The 21,161-nt window shown below is 40.4% G+C and overlaps 1 pseudogene; it reads right to left on the minus strand.

The window, feature by feature from the left end:
- Positions 1–11,401: 11,401 nt before the first annotated feature.
- On the minus strand, positions 11,402–15,721 carry LOC108178203 (caspase recruitment domain-containing protein 18-like; annotated as a pseudogene).
- Between the last annotated feature and the right edge of the window lie 5,440 nt (positions 15,722–21,161).

A 21,161-nucleotide genomic window follows, 5' to 3' on the forward strand; every position in this document is an offset into this window, starting at 1 on the left:
TAATATAAAAATAAATAAATATTTCAAAAAGAGTCCTATTAACATGCCTTTAAAGCAGCTATTTTGTATTGAATGTTTAATGAGAGTTAGGCTCTGGAATAAGTACTTTACGGATCTTGATTCTGCTTGTCAAACCTTTCTTTCTTTTTTTTTTAAAGATTTATTTATTTATTTGAAAGTCAGAGTTACACAGAGAGAGGAGAGGCAAAGAGAGAGGTCCTCCATCCACTGGTTCACTCCCCAGATGGCCACAATGGCCGGAGCTGCACTGATCTGATCCCAAGCCAGGAGCCAGGAGCTTCCTCTGGGTCTCCCACATGGGTGCAGGGGCCCAAGGACTTATGCCATCCTCTACTACTCTCCCAGGCCATAGCAGAGAGCTGGATCAGAAGAGGAGCAACTGGGACTCAAACCAGCTCTCATATAGGATGACGGCACTCCAGGCCAGGGCATTAACCCACTGAGCCACAGTGCTGGCTCCTTGTAAAACCTTTCAAAAATATTGAATATTATCTAATTAGAAAAGTCTAAGTGTGCTGGTGTTGTGATGTAGCTGGTAAACTACCACCTGTGATGCCAACATCCTTTAAGAGTGCCTGTTCATGACCTGGCTGCCCCACTTCCATTCTAGCTCCCTGCTAATGGACTGAGAAGTACAGCAGAGAGTGGTCCAAGTGTTTGGGCCCCTGAGACCCATGTGGAATACCTGTATGAAGTGCTTGGCTTCTGAGTTTGGCTGCTGGCACCTGGCTGCTAGTTTCATTCTGGCTCATCCCTGACCATAGAAGCCATATGGGAAGTAAACCATTGGTTAGAAGATCTTTCTTTCTCCGTCTCCGTCTCTGTCTCTGTCTCTCTCTCTCTCTCAATGACTTTTAAATAAACAGATCTTTTAAAAAAAAGACTCTCTAAGGGTGACACTCAGAATTACAAACACATACAAATACTTCTAAGTGTTTTTGATGTATATCCTCTACTGAGTATTGCAGTTGAATTCTATAATATATTATTAATGATAACTAAGAGCTCTCTGAGACTTCCAAGCACAGCCTTCAAAATTTAATGGGCGTGTTCATTGGGGCATTGCTGCTTTCATATAAACGAGGAACTTGCCCACATAAACCATGATATCAAGGTCAGGAGAAGTGCTGAGCATTCCTGAGCAATGGAGGAAGACTGCAAAGGGGACATGCTCAAAGCTCGCTGGGGTGGAGAAGCAAGGAGCTTGGCTGGACTGACAGTCAAAAGTACAGTGTCCTTGCATCAGATTTCTTCAACAACATAGAGAATTCTGACCGATGCAAGTGAAAGACTGATCTTGGAACCACATTGGACCAAATAATTGGAAAGAGGTAGACGTGGTCTTGAATCTTATATATCATGTGGCAATTCAAACCACAAGTATTCCACTCAAAATGTGAAAAATACTGGCAGGCGAGGTTTACAAATACACTTGAAAATAAGCAGTTATGAGTATATATCACCAGAAATAAGAAACTGGATATTTAGATGTTAGATTAATGGAATCTAAAATATAGAATGGCAGTATACAAATCATTCACTTAAAGAAAACAAATTTTGAATAACAGTTTTTGTAACCACTTTGTGAGCTATGCATTGTTATGGGTTGACTTACAATCCTGCCACTTAAAGGTACATTGAAGTCCTAATCCCCAGTGATTCAGTATGTGCTATTATTACAGAACAGTTTCGTTTAGAATGTCATTAGTTTAAGATGAAGTCATACTGGAACAGGATGAGTCCTTGATCCAATATCATTGTTGTCCTTACCAACAGAGAAAGAAACTTAGGAACAGAGACAGGCAGGAGGAACAACATATGAAGACACAGACACACAGAGGGGAGGCAGTTATATGACCACAGTATAAAAAATTAGAAAAAAAATGAAAATTAAATTTAATTAAAACTTAAACATGATTCTGAGTAACAGATAAGTCACTGAAGAAATTAAAAAGGAAATAAAACATCCCTTGAAAACAATGAAAACCATATATTAAAATCTCTGGAATGCAGAAAAATCATTATTAAGAGAAAAGTTTAGTTACCTGCGCTGTGGTGTAGAAGGTTAAGCCTCTACCTGTAGTGCCGGCATCAGATATCTGTGCCAATTCAAGTCCCTGCTGCTCCACTTTCGATCTGACTCCCTACTAAAGCACCTGGGAAAATAACAAAAGATGGCCCATGTTCTTGGTCCCTGCACCAACATGGAAGACCCAGAAGAAGCTCCTGGCTATGGCTTCAGCCTCACCTAGCCCTGGTCATTGTGGCTATCTGGAGAGTGAACCAGCAAATAGAAGATGGAGCTTGCTGTCTGTCTCTGTCTCTGTCTGTCTGTCTGTCTGTCTCTCTCTCTGCCTCCCTCCTTGTCTATCTGTATCTCTGCCTTTGAAATAAATAAAAAAGAGAAATGTTTAGAGCAATAAATTCATACATTGAAAAAATAGACATATCTCAGTCTAATAATGTATCTTAAGAACTTAGAAAAACAAAATTAAACCAAACCCTAAATTAACAGAAGGCAAGAAATAATTATCACTCCAAAGCTAAATGAAATTGAAACAAATATTTTAAAAAGACCAGCAATATAAAAAGCTGATTTTTTAAAAGGAAAACAAAATGCACAAATCTTTAGCTAGACAAAGAAAAGAGAAAATACTCAAATAAAATTAGATCTGAAATGGTGACATTACCATTGATAAGACAGAAATACAAATTTTCAGAAGAAACTACTATTAATAACTCTATACTAAAAATTAGAAAACCTCTTAGAAATGGATTAATCTCTGGATAAATATAAACTACCATGATTAAATTAAGATGATATGAAAAATTAAAGAGATCCATAATAGTGACATTGAAGCATAATTGAAAGTCTTCCATCAAATCAAAGTCCAGTATTTACAACCTGATCCCTTTACAACCAGATTTAGGAAAACATTAAAAGATAAATGGATTCCAGTACTTTTCAAACTATGCCAAAATTGCCAAAACGATGGAATTCTGCCAAACTCTTTTCATGAGGTGAGCTTACTGTGATTCCAATACCAAAAAAAGGACACAATTTACACACACGTAGAAAAAATAGACCAATATTCTTGATGAACATAGATGCAAAAATCCATAACAAAATATTGGCAAACTGAATCCAGCACCACACCAAAAAGGTGATATAACACAATCAAGTGGGATTTAGCCCATTTAGCCCTGGGATGAAAGATTCAACATTTGCGAATCAATAAGCATAATACATCACATCAACAGAATGAACAACAAAAACCATATTATCATCTCATTATATGAAGAAAAAAGCATCTGATAAAGTTCAAAATCCATTCATAATGAAATCTTTCAACAAATTAGATACCGAATGAACAAGCCTCCAAATTTTAAAAGCTGTCTATGGGAAACCCACAGGCAGTATCACGCTAAATAGGAAAAAGCTGAAAGCATTTCCCTTTAGAAGTGGAGTGAGATAAAGATGTCCACTTTCACCACCCTTATTCAATATAGCATTGGAAATATTAGCAAGAGCATTTAAGGAAGAGAAAGAAATAAAGAGCTTCACAATTCAGAGGAGGAATTCAAAATATCCATGTTTGAAGATAATACAATCCTATACATGGAAATACTAAAACCTAACAAAAAAAAGTTGTTGGAAGTCAGTAAAGTAGCAAGATATAAAGTAAATGTAAAAATGTAGTAGTATTTTTTGTTTTTTTTTTTTAAAGAATTATTTTATTTATTTGAAAGAGTTACACAAAGAAAAAAAGAGAGGGAGAGAGAGAGAGAGAGAGAGGTCTTCCCAAATGACTGCAATGGCCAGAGCTGAGCTGATCTGAAGCCGGAAGCCAGGAACTTCCTCCAGGTCTCCCACAGGAGTACAGGGGCCCAACGACTTGGGCCATCTTCTGCTGCTTTCCCAGGCCACAGCAGAGAGCTGGATCAGAAGAGGAGGAGCCAGGACTTGAACTGGCACCCGTATGGGATGTTGGAGCTGGAGGCTGCGGCTTTAATCTGCTGTGCCATAGCGCCAGCCCCTGTAGTAGTATTTTGATACACCAACAGTAATCATGCTGAAAGAGAAATCAAAGAAAAATTCCAATTTACAGTAGCCACAAAACTATAAATATTTAAGAATAAGTTTAACAGAAGCAAAAAATCTCTATAATGAAAATTATATAGTGTTCATGTCACTTTAACAGGTTTCCTTTTTGGTGCTAAGTTAGTTGTCACCTATCAAGAAGAACAAGTGGTATTTGTCCTTTTGGGATTGGCTTATTTCACTCAACATAATGTTTTCCAAATTCCTAACAGGATCACTATTCAGTTAAAATTTAAACACCTAAGAATAATTGTGTGTAAATTACAGAGTTCAACCAGCAGTACTAGAACAAAAAAAATACTAAAATGGATAAAGTATTACATTGTACATCAACCGTCAGGACAAGAGCTGATCAAGTCACTGTTTCTCATAGTGTCCATTTCATTTCAACAAGTTTCCCCTTTGGTGCTCAGTTAGTTGTCATCAATCAGGGAGAACATATGACAAATATCCCTTTGGGACTGGCTTAATTCACTCAGCATGATGTTTTCCAAATTCCTCCATCTTGTTGCAAATGACAGGGTTTCGTTGTTTTTGACTGCTGTATAGTATTCTATAGAGTACATGTCCCATAATTTCTTTATCCAGTCTACCGTTGATGGGCATTTGGGTTGGTTCCAGGTCTTAGCTATTGTGAATTGAGCTGCAATAAACATTAATGTGCAGACAGCTTGTTTGTTTGCCAATTTTATTTCCTTTGGGTAAATTGCAAGTAGTGGGATGGCTGGGTTAAATGGTAGGGTTATCTTCAGGTTTCTGAGGAATCTCCAGACTGACTTCCATAGTGGCTTAACCAATTTGCATTCCCACCAACAGTGGGTTAGTGTCCCTTTTTCCCCACATCCTCTCCAGCATCTATTGTTGGTAGATTTCTGAATGTGAGCCATTCTAACTGGGGTGAGGTGAAACCTCATTGTGGTTTTGATTTGCATTTCCCTGATTGCTAGTGATCTTGAACATTTTTTCATGTGTCTGTTGGCCATTTGGATTTCCTCTTTTGAAAAATTTCTATTGAGGTTTTTGGCCCATCTCTTAAGTGGGTTGTTTGTTTTGATGTTGTGGAGTTTCTTGATTTCTTTGTAGATTCTGGTTATCAACCCTTTATCAGTTGCATAGTTTGCAAATATATTTTCCCATTCTGTTGGTTGTCTCTTCACTTTCCTGACTGTTTCTTTTGCAGTACAGAAACTTCTCAATTTGATGCAATCCCAAATGTTAATTTTGGCTTTGACTGTCTGTGCTTCTGGGGTGTTTTCTAAGAAGTCATTTCCGGTACCTATATCTTGCAGGGTTTCTCCAATGCTCTCTAATAATTTGATGGTGTCAGGTCGTAGATTTAAGTCTTTAATCCATGCTGAGTGAATTTTTGTGTAAGGTGAAAGGTAGGGGTCTTGCTTCATGATTCTGCACGTGGAAATCCAATTTTCCCAGCACCATTTATTGAATAGACTGTCCTTACTCCAGGGATTGGTTTTGGATCCTTGATCAAATATGAGTTGGCTGTAGATGTTTGGATTGATTTCTGGTGTTTCAATTCTGTTCCATTGGTCTATCCATCTGTTTCTGTACCAGTACCATGCTGTTTTGATTACAACTGCCCTGTAGTATGTCCTAAAATCTGGTATTGTGATGCCTTGATCAGCCCTCACCCTGACTGTTGATGAGCAACTTGATATGTTATCCCTCTTAGTATTTTTTGTTTGTTTGTTCTACTTAATACTTTTGGTTGAATACTTTAATCAATACACAATTCTTCTTAAGTGCTGAAACTTAACTGAAAAGTGATCACTGTTAAATATAAGAGTAGGAATAAGAGAGGGAAGAGATGTGCAATACGGGTCATGCTCAAGCTGACTTACCTCAAACGGTAGAGTTAGGAACATACCAGGGGATTCCAATTCAATCCCATCAAGGTGGCATCTACCAATGCCATCTCACTAGTCCCAGTGATCAATTTCTGTTCACAATTGATCACAATGATAGGACTAAGAACCAAAGGGATCACATAAACAAGACTAGTGTCTGCAAATACTAGCTGATAGAATAAAAAAGGGAGATAATGATCCAACATGGGAAGTGAGATACACAGCAGACCCATAGAATGGCAGATGTCCTAAACAGCACTCTGGCCTCAGAATCAGCCCTTAAGGCATGCGGATCTGGCTGAAAGCCCATGAGACTATTTTAGGCATGGAAAACCAAGACACTCTGGCAAAAAAAAAAAAACAAAAAACAAAAAACAAAAAACAAAAAAAAAACAAAAAAAAAAACAACACCCTAAATGAAAGATCTCCGCGAGTCAGATCCCAGTGGAAAGAATGGGTCATCAAAGAAGGAAGTACCTTTCTCTGAAGGGAGGAAAGAACTTCCACTTTGACCATGGCCTTGTCTAAAAATTATCAGAGTCAGTGAACTCAGGGGGCTTCCATAGCCTTGGCAGCTCATGACAAGAGCCTAGGATGATTACTGAGGCCATAAACAAGAGTGTCAATTTGTTAAGTCAACAACAGGAGTCACTGTGCACTTACTCCTCATGTGGGCTCTCTGTCCTTAGGGTGTTGTACATTGTGATTTAATGCTATAACTAGTACTCAAACAGTATTTTTCACTTTATGTTTCTGTGTGGGAGCAAACCGTTGACATCTTTACTTAATGGATGCTAGACTGATCTTCTGTATATAAAGAGAATTGAACATGAATTTTGATATGAATGGAAGGGGAGAGGGAGTGGGAAAGGGGAGGGTTGCGGGTGGGAGGGACATTATGGGGGGGAAGCCATTGTAATCCATATTCTGTACTTTGGAAATTTATATTCATTAAATAAAAGTCTTAAAAAAAAGAAAATTATATAACACTGATTTTAAAATCTCCAGACATAAAAAATGGAAAGATAGTTCTTAATTATGAAGTGAAAGAATTAGTATCATTAAAATGCCCCTATTACTTAAAGCCATCTACAGATTCAATACAATTCTTATCAAAATATCAGTGATATTCTTTACAAAATAAGATAAAAATAATCCTAAAATTCTTATGGAACCAAAAATGACCCAGAATAGCCAAAATGAATCTGAGCAACAAAAATAAAAGCTGGAACCATCGCTTTACCTGGTTTCAAGGCATACTACAAAATTATAGCAATCAAATCTGTATAGTAATGGCATAAATATTGATAGATCAATGAGACAAAACAGAAAGCCCTGAAATTACTGCTTTTTGACAAAGGTGCCTAGAACATACATTGGATTAAGGAGAGTGTTTTCAATAAATTATGTTGGCAAAAGTATATATATATATATATATGTTATATATACTTTACATAATATATATTATTATATTTACTTTATATAATAGATATAAATGATATAAATGAATGAAATTATATTCCTATCTCTCACCATATAAAGAAATCAACTCAAAATGGATCAAAGACCTAAATATAAGAACAGAGAATATGGAATTGCTAGAAGAAAACCTAGGGAAAACACTTCAAGACATCGGAGTAGGCAATGATTTTTTGGTAAGACCCCGAAAGTAAAGGCAGCGAACTCAAAACTAGATAAATAGGATTGTATCTAAAGCAGAAACTTCTGTACAGCAAAGGATATAAAACAGAGTGAAGAGACATCTGACACAGTTGGGAAGAACTATTTGCAGGCTACTTTTCTGAGAAAGGTTAATATCTATACTGTGTCAGGGACTCACAAAACTCAACTACAACAAAACAACCAATCCACCAGTCCACTTAAGAAATTGGCAAAGGATCTGAATCAACAGTTCTCAAAATAAGAGGTACAGATAGACAAAAATAAAAAGAAGACAAAAAAATGCTCAGTATCACTAGCCATTAGAGAATTGCAAATCCATACCACAATAAGATATCACCTCACCCCTGTTAGAATACCTATTACCACCGGCACCACGGCTCACTAGGCTAATCCTCCGCCTGCGGAGACGGCACCGCGGGTTCTAGTCCCGGTCAGGGCACCGGATTCTGTCCCAGTTGCCCCTCTTCCAGTCCAGCTCTCTGCTGTGGCCCGGGAGTGCAGTGGAGGATGGCCCAAGTGCTTGGGCCCTGCACCCCATGGGAGACCAGGAGAAGCACCTGGCTCCTGGCTTTGGATCAGCGTGGTGCGCCGGCCACAGTGCACCGGCCGCAGCGGCCATTGGAGGGTGAACCAACGGTAAAGGAAAACCTTTCTCTCTGTCTCTCTCTCTCACTGTCCACTCTGCCTGTCAAAAAAAAAAAAAAAAAAAAAAAAAGAATGCCTATTACCAAAATATAGAAAAAAATTTTGGTGAGGATTAGGAGATAGAGATGTAGTGGTTACTATTGGTATTCATGAACATAAATAACTTGTTGACTGTAATCAAAGTACACATTTGAAAAAGTTCTGACTAATTAGGTCCGAATGTCCTAAGAAACTAAAGAAGTGTCTGAAAAATAATTTAGGATATTGAGAAAAGTTTCAAGTGCCTCTAGTCTACTTTGTGAAGATATGTTCTAACAGAGCACTACTGTAGACTTTAGAGCCAAGGAAATGTCATAATAATTTCAAATCAGAGTCACTTGAAATGCATTTGCACACACCTGGTTTCTCTGTAGTTAATCACCTCTAGTGAAGCAGGGTCTATTATTATTCTTTTCAGGGAGCTTCACAGAAATTACAACTGATTGGCTGTTGCAGCCCCACAGAAATTGACCAAACCTGAAGCCCACCTTGATTCTAAAGCCTTCCCTGAAGTTAAACCACTCCCATTCTCAGGTAAATTACATGCGTTTTTACAATCTTGATTTGATTATTTATGCTTCCCATTTTTTATAGAATTAAAAAATGATTTGTCATCTTTGCAATGTGGGTTATGATTCTTAGTTCCTGGATTTCATACTTGTTACTCAGCATCATGATTCTATGTCTCTACTGAAGAAATAACAATAAAGTATTTATACTTGCAGCAAATTTACTGCTTGTTTACTTTTTGCAAATGTTAAAATCAGCCTTTTACAACCTGATTTAGTTCTTTCAAGGACTCCACGGGATAGTGTTGTTAATTTCATTTTACCTAGGAGCAAATAGTGCTTCAGAAGGGAAAAGACATTTTTCAAATGATCATAGAGCTTATAACTGACCTGTTGTGAATCCAATCTGTGTTCTTGATCACTGAACACACTGCCAAATTCTACTCAAAGTGTGATTCCCTCAAAGAAACTAATTTCATATGATGAGTCCAATGAGATATGTCTCCTTTGTGAAGGAAAATATTAAAATGTCTCACTAGATTTGGTATCAACACCCAATAATTTTTCCCTACAATCTATGAATGAAAATTTCAAAAAAAAAATAGAACATACTTATCAAAAGCACAGAAACCTTAAAAATCCAGTAAATGTTAGTTTTACTTCCTGGCACTCAATCCCTGGTTGGAAATTAGCTTGAACTAACAAATTAGAAATGCTCTTGAGACTTCTAACAGATAATACTTCTGTATTTGTTACCATACGCAGAAGTAACACACAACCTAACCAGAATTTTTTTAAGGTTTATTTATTTATTGATTTGAAAGGTAGAGTTACAGAGAGGCAGAGGCAGAGAGACAGAGAGGTCTTCCATCTGCTGGTTCACTCCCCAAATGACCACAGCAGCTGGAGCTGTGCCAATCCGAAGCCAGGAGGCTGGAGGTTTTTCTGGGTCTCCCACATGGGTGTAGGAGCCCAAGAACTTGGGCCATTCCCCACTGCTTTTGCAGGCCGTAGCAGAGAGCTGGATTGTAAGAGGAGCAGTTGGGACCAAAACAGGCGCCCATACGGGATGCCAGCACTATAGGCAGCAGCTTTACCCACTATGCCACAGTGCCGGCCCCAAGCCTAGCCATAATTAATGATCGTTTCCCTGTTCTGAAGGTTGCAGAGCCATGATAAATCATCATGCTATACTGAATCCACAGACAGCAAACGACATCTTGTTGTATCTTGTCCATTTGGAGTTGAAAGGCTAATTTTTACTCTCAGTGCTTTCATGAAATCTTTTTTTTTTTTTTTTGGAAGTTGAATTTCTGGCAATAGAACATCTGTTTATGTGTTTTTGGTATTGCTTTCTCAACAAGGAAGTGTTTTCCATTTTATTGGGTAATTGTCTTAGCCCTGACTCTGAATAACCAGATGAGAGTAGTTTTACAATTTATGATTTTTTATATGTTGCAAATCTTTGGATTATTTTCTTCCAGTTATACTGAAACATATAATAAATTGTTTTAAACTATGTTCCTCCATAAGGCTATGGAAATCTAGAACTGATTCAGACATTTAACTGCAAAGTGGACAGTATGTGTGTTTATATGATTGTAGAAGGCTAAATAAAAATAAAGAGCATGAGGATGGCTTATCTCAGGTACAATAAATCATGATTGGCCTTCATTGTCAGTGATGGAATACCTTTGGGTTAGGAGGGGATAGGAAAACAAATAAACAATATAAGACAATGAGAGATTTATTAAAAATAAATGACCACTGGTTACATTAGTAAGCTTTGGAAAAAGCAGATTTTTTTTTCTTCTGAAGAACATTTCCTGTCCCTGAGTCAGCTCTGGAAAGTGTTGGTAGGCCAGCAGGGATCCCATCTTCACCCTATACCCATTATAGGTATAGGCAAAATCAGTTACCAGAACCCCATTAAGGTCTCTTCTAAGAATCCTAGAGAGAGAGGTACTGAGACCACAGATTGGCTTGCATTCAGACTAGAACCATCAAGGATGCCATTCTATACAACACAACACAACAGCAGTTGTCTAGCAAACAACATCAGTGCTACTTTATTCAATCCTTTATTATTTGATGCATACTTATTTTTGGCATATACACAATTTTCTCTCTGACAATACCATCATTAGAAAATATTCTGAAAAGCACTTAATAGGGTCATAGGTATAAGGAGGGGAGTAGGCAGAAAAAGAGATTATTATCTTCCCTTCCTATAAATTTGTGGGTTTCTTAGTATATATAAAAATAGTGACAGTATACATTGTTTCCCAAATAGATAAAGGATTCAGATTGAGAACACTAAGCACGTTGAATGAGCTACGATAATGAATTTACACATAACTTAATGTGAGCTGTCATCAGCAGAGGTGCAAAAAGAGTAGACAAGAGACTTACACTGGAGCCACACATACAGGAATGGAGTCTGAGGCTAAGATGAGAGTAAGCCTCTTCTAGACTAAAAAAATAACGATAACAGTAACTGGGCTTAAGATACTGAGACCATTGGATGTTAAGTAGAATTACTCAACCTTACCTGAGTGCAAATTCAACTTCTACGCAAGGTGAGGTTCTTCTTCACAGAAATGCCTGATAAATTTGCAGCAAGCCTTCTGTCATTTCCCAATAATAAACTCATTCAAAATTTGAGCCTTATCCATGATGGTGGCATTTTCATTTCTCACCATGACCATCTTTTCCTGGCCAATCACTCTGTCTTCCAGTAGGTCTAGTAAAGCATTTATTTTGCTTTCACCCAGTGAATGGATAAAATATTTTTCTCTCCTTTCTTAGAGTTGTATTTGTTAAAAGCACAAATTTCCTCATATAATAATTACAACACAATTTCGCTCTTGATTTGCCAACAGAGAGGCAATCATTTTAGTCCATCCCAGACAGATTTTCCGTTCCATGGAGCACAGTAGGAATGATTTTCTTTCTTTATTTTTTTTGACAGGCACAGTTAGACAGTGAGAGAGAGAGAGAGAAAAGTCTTCCTTCTGTTGGTTCACCCCCAAAATGGCTGCTATGGCCGGCGCACTGCACAGATCCGAAGCCAGGAGCCAGGTGCTTCCTCCTAGTCTCCCATGTGGGTGCAGGGCCCAAGCACTTGGGCCATCCTCCACTGCCTTCCCAGGCCACAGCAGAGAGCTGGACAGGAAGAGGAGCAACCGGGACAGAATCTGGTGCCCCAACAGGGACTAGAACCCGGGGTGCCGGTGCCACAGGCGGAGGATTAGCCTAGTGAGCTGCAGCACTGGCAGGAATGATTTTCAAGGAGTGACTATTGACTCTTGAGACATTTATTTCACATAATTCTTTCTGATCCTAGATTTACCCAAATATGCTCATGGAGTGATGTGGCATGCTTGATTTCTTGATTTTACAGTTAATCACCTGACAATGGAAGTCATTTTGCTCAGACCCACGCAAATTTATTGAACACTGAATGGGGTGAATAGGCTGTTTCTTTTGGGAACAATAGCTGCTAAGATGCTGTACCCATTCTCATCCTTGGCTTTTTCATAACTCTTCAAATTCATGTCAGACTAGCAAAATAAGTGCACAAACCATTTTCTTCCAGTCCTTTATTTTATCCTTCACAAATGACATGAATGGCTGGATAAGCTTTTTCCTAATCTCTCTCATGCCCATTCTCCCCTCCCCCTTAAGGTTGCTCATGTAATCCTTCACCAATGAGTAACTGCAGTCTTTTTCCAAAATAATTCTTCCCCAAGACTTCATCGCTTAGACTCTTAAAGACTCACCATCCACAGCTCTTCACTCTGATGCTACATGTATAGTTGTATCAGAAAGTTAAGTGACTTATCTTTTTAGGTGGGATGCGTACACCACAGATTGAGAAATAATGATTACACTCACACACATGTGTTCATTATTTCCTATGAACACTTAAATTGCTACCACTTCCCAGACATTATTTTGCCATTGGAGTTTATAGTGCGGTAGGCAATATGACCATAAGAAATTTGTGTCACTATTCCTTGGGAAGTTAAAAAATAACAATAAGAAGGAAGTATGAAAACACATATGAGTTAAATACATGCAATAAAGAATTTCCAATTCACTGAAATTTAAATAGAAAGTCAAAGCAGAGTTAAGGACAGTTTTGCTATCCAAATCAAGTACTAAGAATCCTCCTTTGGAAGAATTATAGTAAAATACACATAATGTAAAATTACCATCTTAAACATTTTTCAGTGTCAAATTCAGTGGCATCAAGTGCTTTCACACTGTTATACAGAAAGAGTTTAGGGCTCTTATAATGGCTAAAATTGAGATTACATACCACCCTTTTTGGCTTGTTACTTGAATTCAGAATGTAATTTCAATTCAAATATTATGATCATAAAGTAAATAAATAATGGGTTGAATGATAGGTAGTGTTCTAAATGACAAGTAATGACTTGTAAATGCAGGTGTAGGCTGATGTCATTTCTGGAATTTCATTTGCAACTGACAACTCAGATTTGTCATTATGATAACTGTGTGGGTTTTGAGAACAGCCGTGTCATAAAAGACAGAGGTTCCTAGATGCTACCTGATCTGGGTCAACTATACTTCTTTTGAAGATAGCTAATCTTCCATCTATCATTCCTCTGTTTATTCTATTTTTTTTTACTTCTTAAAATTTATATATAGAAAAAAAAAAAGGCCAGCGCCGCAGCTCACTTGGCTAATCCTCCACCTGCGGCGCCGGCACCCCAGGTTCTAGTCCCGGTTGGGCGCCGGATTCTGTCCTGGTTGCTCCTCTTCCAGTCCAGCTCTCTGCTGTGGCCCGGGAAGGCAGTGAAGGATGGCCTAAGTGCTTGGGCCCTGCACCCGCATGGGAGACCAGAAGGAAACCCTGGCTCCTGGCTTTGGATGGGCGCAGTGTGCCAGCCGTAGTGGCCACTGGGGGAGTAAACCAATGGAGGAAAGACCTTTCTCTCTGTCTCTCTTTCTCTCACTGTCTAACTCTGCCTGTTAAAAAAAATTTATATAGAGAAAAATTTCATATATTTCATATATACTTTTTTTCCAGTTAGCAAGGCAAGATTTAAGTAAGAAAACCTCCTGCTACAACAGCCAGGGGGGTGGTTCCAAGAGAAGCAGATGCCCATATGTATAGTTCTAAGAGCTTAGTGATTTTCTTCCCTATTCTCCCTCCATCCATCCCTCTATCCTTCTTTACTTATTCTTCTTTTAATTTTTACAATGACATACTTTCAGTTTACTTTATAATCACAAGCTTATCCCTCCACTAAATAAAGACAGCAAATAGTTAGTAGAAAAACCACTGTTCCTCAAGAATATAGACAAGGGCTATAAACAATAATCAAATCTCAAATTGTCAGTTTTTCTCATATACATTAAATTTTTTGTACTCTGTACTAATCAGAGAAAACAGGGGCCAGTGCTGTGGTATAGTGTGCTGAGCCTCCACCAGCTGCACCAGCATCCCATATGGGCGCCAGTTCTTGTCCCAGATGCTCGTCTTCCTATTCAGCTCTCTGCTATGGCTGGGAAAGCAGAAGATAGCCCAAGTACTAGGGCCTCTCACCTACGTGGAAGACCCAGTAGAAGCTCGTGGCTCCAGGCCTCGGCCTGGCCTAACCCTGGCTGTTGTAGCCATTTGGGGAGTGAACCAGCAAATGGAATACCTTCCATTCTGTCTCTCCCTCTGTCTGTACCTCTGTACCTCTCTGTCTCTACCTCTCAAATAAATAAATAAAATCTTTTAAAAAATCAGGGAAAACATATAATATTTATCTTTTAGGCACTGACTTATTTTGCTAAGTATAATATATTCATTTTGTTGCAAAAACAATATTTTATTCTTTTTATGGCTGAGTAGTATTCCACTGTGTAAATATAACAATTTTTTTTTTTTTACCTAGCCATCAATTGATGGACTGTGTTGATTCCATATCTTTAGCTATTGTGAGTTGAGTTGCTATAAACATGAAAGTACACATAACTCTTCTATATGCTGATTTCATTTCCTTTTTTTTTTTTTTTTTTGACAGGCAGAGTGGACAGTGAGAGAGAGAGACAGAGAGAAAGATCTTCCTTTTGCCGTTGGTTTACCCTCCAATGGCCGCCGCAGCTAGCGTGCTGTGGCCGGCGCACTGCGCTGATCCGAAGGCAGGAGCCAGGTGCTTCTCCTGGTCTCCCATGGGGTGCAGGGCCCAAGCACTTGGGCCATCCTCCACTGCACTCCCGGGCCACAGCATACAGCTGGCCTGGAAGAGGGGCAACCAGGACAGAATCCAGTGCCCCGACTGGGACTAGAACCCGGGGTGCCCGCACCACAGGCGGAGGATTAGCCTATTGAGCCGTGGCACTGGCCTCATTTTTTTTCTAGACAATATGCAGGGAATATACCTTAATGATAGCACTAAGAAAAAATAATATTTGCCCCCTTTTTATAAACTCCCCCCTCTTCCCAGATTTGCTGCCAAATAACCCTTTGTTGCATGTGTACATTTTTAGCTGCATGAGGTTGAATGAGTTAGTAAACCTCTCTAAGCCTCAGTTTCATCATCTGTAGTTACCTTTTTATCCTTTGTTACTTAGACTTATTGTGATTATTTAGTATAATATGTACAAAATAATTTCCTGACCATATATGAACATGAATGTTATTATAGTAGCAATTGTTTTGAAGGAAGGTATCCTGATATCTTACATTTCTTTGTAAATTTGCTCACAGATTTCTTTGTGTTAAACAAAATATTATGAAGATGAATACTAAATATTAGTTCTTTAGAAATTTTTCTGGCCCAAGGATCCTTCTCACTCAATTCTGGGCTCTGTGTGATAGGCTGATTGCTCCCCATTCTAGCACTGTGGTGGAAAATATCTTTGAAGTATGATGGGACTTGGATTGTGCTCTTAGAGTTTAAAATATTTTGGAGCTGACAGGAAATAAGCATATGAATAAATTGAATTACCATGCAAAGGAACATAGATCAAGAATGGTATATAATATACAGGAGAATTAAATATGGTGTGAAGGATGTCACGCAGGTAACAAGAAATGTTCTCAGAACATGCAGAGTAAAATTGTTTACTTAAGTTCTGGTAAAGGTTAATGATTTGCTAATAGCATATCCTGTTCTGGTTACTGTTGGAGCCCAATAGCACTGAGAAATTGGTATTTGCACCCCACCTTTACAAATGAGGCAATGCAGGCTTCTGGAAAATAAATCTCTTTCGCAAGGTGATAGAGTCAATAAATGCTCAAGGTGTGGTATGATTACTTAAGTCCAAAGATCATATCTCTGTATCTGTTCAGAGTAGACCTGAGAGCTCAGGACGATTCAGACACTAATATGGATAAATTCAAGTGGTTGGAATCATGTGAAGGAGGAAAGGAAAATAAAGAATTTTGGCTGGAGAAGAGTGCTTTGTTTGGAAGCAGTGGGGGATAAATTTTGAGAGACTGGATCCAAATTGAGAAGGATTAGGAGAATCACAGTACATGTGTAATTCAAACTATAAGCAAATGATAATTGTGGACTAGTGTTGCTGATTGAGTGTGATGGTCACATATTATGTCCCTGTGTCTGCTATTCCAAATGCTTCATGTCTGTCCTATCCTTAAATAAGTATTTGATCCAAGCTAAACCTGATAATACTTTCTAAAATATTGAGTCACTCCAGAGAGACTGAATCAACATTTTCAAGAAAGAGACTTAGGTTGCTGCATATTTATAATGCATAGTTTTAAATATATACTTCTATTACTGGAAATTTATGGATTCTCTGGGACTCCTTCATACTCCACAAAAATCCAGATGTTGATTGTTTACCATTTTTGAAGAACTGCTGGTACTCTAAAGGGCTCTTAGTGGTTGAGGCATTGGAGCCAGGAAACAGGGAGGAAACAGCTGGTACCTAGGGTAACTAGGATGGAAGCTGCAAAGATTGGTGACAGGTGGAGCAACCATGAGCTTGCCGGAATTGGCAGACAGCCAGGAAGTGTGGGGACTTTGAGGAGGTGATTACGTGCTGTGAGATTGCTGGAAGAGGCTGAACTGTGAAACCTCAGGAAGGATCTTAAACTCATGAAAGGCAGTGAATCTGAATGATCATGAATCCGATGTGTCACTTGGCTATTTGGCAGGGCCATAAACAAGCAGACTCTGGAGGAAAGTTTTGCAAGTCAGGTCCATTGAAATATCAACACATTTAATCACAGATATTTCACCATGAAAACACACCACAAAGCAAGCGGTGAGTGGAAGTCAATATAAACAAGAAAGCAGAAGTTTAAAGGCAGAAGGATTTTGTGGGGAGCAATCCGGACTAGACTAAGTTGCTCGAATTAGGACTTATTCTATGCATCTGCTCTCCCACAATATGGCGCTGGGAGAGAAGTAAACAGCTTCCGCACAGCTGCCTCCAGTTCAACCAATTAACTGTAGGACTTGCTCCTGATTGGAGAGCAGCGTACTCAGCCGAGTTGGGATTGGCGGAGGAGGACTATAAAGGAGGAGAGAGACGGCATGCACCAGGAACATCTATGGGGAACACCTAAGGGAACCCGTGCAGCCCCCAGAGAGCCGGCCGGCGGTGTGCCGCTCCCCTGCGGAAGTGGGGAATGCGGCCAGGGGGAACTGCCCTTCCACGGAGGTGGAAGGGATAGTAGCCAACCCGGGAAGAACCAGCAGCAAACCCGGGGAGGGCCGAGCAGACGAAAGAACAGCGCAGGGTCCTGTGTTGCTCCTCCACGAAGAGGGGGAGCGACATAATGGTGCCGTGACTCGGATAGGAAACTTAGGACGGATATGAAACTTAGGAGGGAAGAAACGGGAAGAACTAGGGAAAATATCGGAGAGAGAAACTAGCAAACAGCCTAGGGAAAAGCCGGACGAAAAAGGAGCCGGAAGAAGCTATTGAAAGCCTAGGCATAGACTCGGATACGGACTACGGGGGGAAGCTGGGAGAAATCTCTAAGGTCGAAAGCGAAAGTGAAAGCTAGAACAAACAGACTCGGACGCGGACTGTGGGGAGAGGCCAGGAGAAATGAGGGAGGAATATCGTTGGAGGAAAACTTAGGGAAACATACCGGGTAGAGAAAAATGTTAGGGAAATTGAAGCCGTGGGGGGCAGGCCAAGGCGGACACGAAAGCCACTTTGGGATTCTCAAGTTAGCCCGGGAATAGGGGGCGAAAAGTTGAAACCAGAAGCTGAGACGTAAGCCAGATTGGGATCCGTCTGATTAGCCCGGGGAGCAAAGGACGGGAAGCCAAATTGTGGGGCGGAGACGTACGCTGGGTTGAATTCGCCAGGCTAGCCCGGGGAACTTAGATTGAATCCTAGTGGCGGAGACGCAAGCTACGCTGTGCTACTCGCGGAAGCCGCCGCGTGCAGAGAGAGCACGGGGCGTGAATAGATAGGGAACGCTGGCGTAGGCCGTGGTTCAGACGCGAAAGGGTTAAGCGTGGAGACCGCGGACCGCGCAAAGCCGGGAAGCCGCGCAGATGAGGCGCGGGCTGAAGCGGCTCAGAGCCGGCGAGGCGCGGAGAAGCAGCCTCGGGGCGGAGCCCGCTGGCGGGGCGAGGCGCCGGGAAGCTGCGCGGAGCCGTGAAGCTGCCGGCAGGGCGAGGTGCCGGGAAGCTGCGGGGATAAGAGAAACAGAAGTTTAGAAGTAAAAGAGAAATAGGAATGTTGGCAGACAGAAGTAAAATGGGAGAAATAGAAATGCCCGGAGATAGAGAAATAGAGAAAAATAAGGCCTCCCCTCAACATGCCAATTAGAAGGCTTGGATTCGGTCTGCCCGATTAGTGAGGCGATGAGTACCTGGGCGGCTAGCCGCAGGTCACCGAAGACAGGCACGAATTAACATCAGTAAAGCTTCCCCACAATGCAACAATTAGGAGGCTTGGATTCGGTCTGCCTGATTTAAGGCGGTAAGCGCCAGCAAAGCTCGACCAGAGTATGAGCTGCAGGTCACCGAAGATAGGCACGAACCAACACTAATAAGTCTCCCCCACAATAAGGCAATGAGAAGGCTTGGATTCGGTTTGCCTGATAGGTCTTGTAAGTCCCCTGCAGGCAGAGCAGAGCATGCGCTGCAGGGCACCGAACACAGGCACGCATCAGCGCCTAAAAACCTCCTCACAATGGCGAAGAGAGGACCCGGATTCGGTTTTCCTGATTGATAGGACTTGTAAGAGCCTGTGGCAACTCTAGCAAGTACAGCAGAGTGTGTGCTGCGGGACACCGAAGACAGGCGCGTATCAACGCCAAAAAATAAAAAGAAAGGGGGATCTGTGGGGAGCAATCCGGACTAGACTAAGTTGCTCGAATTAGGACTTATTCTATGCATCTGCTCTCCCACAATATGGCGCTGGGAGAGAAGTAAACAGCTTCCGCACAGCTGCCTCCAGTTCAACCAATTAACTGTAGGACTTGCTCCTGATTGGAGAGCAGCGTACTCAGCCGAGTTGGGATTGGCGGAGGAGGACTATAAAGGAGGAGAGAGACAGCATGCACCAGGAACATCTATGGGGAACACCTAAGGGAACCCGTGCAGCCCCCAGAGAGCCGGCCGGCGGTGTGCCGCTCCCCTGCGGAAGTGGGGAATGCGGCCAGGGGGAACTGCCCTTCCACGGAGGTGGAAGGGATAGTAGCCAACCCGGGAAGAACCAGCAGCAAACCCGGGGAGGGCCGAGCAGACGAAAGAACAGCGCAGGGTCCTGTGTTGCTCCTCCACGAAGAGGGGGAGCGACAGATTTACGGATGTTAGACTATTCAGAAAAAGAATGCACAGGAACTGAGTAGAAAAGGCCCAAATAAATTCATGAAAAGAGGAACGAATAAATTATTAATGGCAATAACTTTAACATATTTTGAAAGTTGGAGCTTCTCTAAGTACAAACTACAATCATTGAAATAAAAACTCAAAGGATAGGCTGAGTATGAACATTGTTGATGAGAGAATTGATGAATTAGATGATAAATGTAAATAAGCTATTCAAAATGCAGCAAAGGAAGATAAGGAGATGAAAAATATCCAAGAGATTATAGATATGGAGGTTAGAAAAAGAAAGTCTATTGTGTTTGTAATATTAGCTTTCTTTTGTTGCCATCACAAATCACTACAAATTCACTGGCTTAAAGCAATAAAAATTTATTATGCCACAATTTTCTAGGATGCTGACAGAGATCTTAGGTTAAAATTAAAGTGTTGGGGCTGATGTTGTGTCACAGTGGGTTACGCTGCTGCCTACGATGCTAGCATCCCATACTGGAGCACTGGTTTGAGTCCCAGCTGCTCTGTTTGAAATCCAAATCACTGCTGATGTGCCAGGGAAATAGAAGAGGATGGCCCAAGTGTTTGGTCCCCTGCCATCCATGTGGGAGATCCAGATGGAATTCCTGGCTTCTAGTTCTGCCCTGGTAAGCCAAGGAGCCAAGCAGCCATCTGGGGAGTGAACCAGAGGATGGAAAATCTCCTTTTCTCTCTTTCTTTCTTTTCTGTCACTCTGTCTTTCAAATGCATAAAATAAATTTCTTAAAAATAAAAAATAAAATGTCAGCAGGGCTTCCTGCCTTACTAGAGTATATGGGAAGTAATCTACTTTCAGGCTCATCCCTTTTGTTGGCTGAACCCCATCCTTTGTGGTCATAGGACTGGGGTTACATTTCCTTCCTTGATATCTGCTGGGAGTTATTCTAGTTCCTAATGGCCTTGCCCTAGTCTTTATACAAGGTTCCATATCAGAACCAGCAGGAATTTGTCAAGTCAGTCTCACCCTTGGAATATCTCTGGCATTCCCTTCTGTTGCATCACTTGTGCTCCAGCTATGCTTTTCAAGAATCATGTGATTGCCCTTGACTCATCCAGACAACCCAAGACAGTATCTCTGTATTATGGTAAATTAATAAGTAATTTTTGTTACAGAGACTCTTTTACCATGTAATATGACATGTTAACAATTGTGAAATCAAGGTTGAAGATCATAGGGACTAAAACTCAATCAATCACATTTCAGATAGACACAATATAAAGACTAGGGAAAAAAGGAATTAAAGAGAATTTTCAGAATTTTCTCAGAATTCAGACCATCAGAGTTCTGAAATATATAGATCCAGGGCTCAGAGAAGCAAAATTTATTCAGCAGGATAATACAAAGAAGGCTTTTGCCTTAGAGAAGCCCTGTGTGATATACATTATTGTTCTCAATTTGAAAATGAGAATAAAGAACTCAGAGACCTATTTGTCAAAGATCACCAGGGTTGATCTGATTTAGATCATGAGGAGGATA

The sequence above is a fragment of the Oryctolagus cuniculus genome, chromosome 1, assembly GCF_051225735.1.
Source record: "Oryctolagus cuniculus isolate XC-2025 breed Fujian yellow rabbit chromosome 1, ASM5122573v1, whole genome shotgun sequence".
Classification (NCBI taxonomy): Eukaryota; Metazoa; Chordata; class Mammalia; order Lagomorpha; family Leporidae; genus Oryctolagus; species Oryctolagus cuniculus.